The sequence below is a fragment of the Acomys minous genome, assembly GCF_964271855.1.
Source record: "Acomys minous genome assembly, chromosome: 2".
NCBI classification, from domain to species: domain Eukaryota; kingdom Metazoa; phylum Chordata; class Mammalia; order Rodentia; family Muridae; genus Acomys; species Acomys minous.
In genome coordinates this window covers 108,434,658-108,435,494 of record NC_140484.1, presented here as the reverse complement: position 1 = coordinate 108,435,494, position 837 = coordinate 108,434,658, and positions in this window count along the sequence as shown.

The window sequence follows — 837 nt, the reverse complement described above, 5'->3', positions numbered from 1 at the left end:
TGTCTTTACCAAACACTAACACAAACTGAAATTAATATCTCTCCTCCTGGGATCCTTTTGCAGAAAAGCAGAAGTCATTGAGGCCAAGGCTGACAAACAACTTGGCTAGTAGATTCTGTCTTATGACCAGGACATCTGCTTGAAGATATTCCTTCTCAGTCATCCCTCCTGTTAGGACTGTCATCTTGGAGGTACTGTGCAAACTTCTGGAGAGAGGAGGGGACATGTCCATCCCATTGGTCACCTACCTTCTACTGAAAGCCTGACAAATGCATAGGCAAGTTTTTAGTCGGATCCATCAAAACCTGTCTCCATGCTGAAGCTCTGAGAATACGTGTGTGGAACAATGTTTTTTAATGCTTACACATGTTGCAGTCATTGAAAGCCCAAGTCAGAAGGACAGCTGAGGTAAAAGTCTCTCCCTCACTTAAAAGACCAAGGGAAGCATTTCTTCAGAGTTGCTGATGAAGACAGACCATAAATGCCTGAATCAGAGTTTTCCAAGGAAGATAGGTGGGGAAAGGCTTTTGTATCAAAGCCTAGACAGGAAAAAAAGAAAGAAAAGAAAAGAAAAAAGAAAGACTTGAGAAAAGCACATCTTATAGCAACTGGATGTCAGTTGAGGTTCTAAGGATACAGTGATGTGAGTGACAACGGGTCTATCTAAAATTCTTCCCAGCAAGATGTAAGGCTAGTTATAAATGTACAGCATATAACAGTCAAGGGCTGAAATGAAAAGGAAATCGTGGTGAGACGAGCGATAATGATGGGAAGGAAGAGGAAGCCTAACAATGATGCTCTTCAATGATTCCTCTAAGGAAGACATCTCGAACGAGG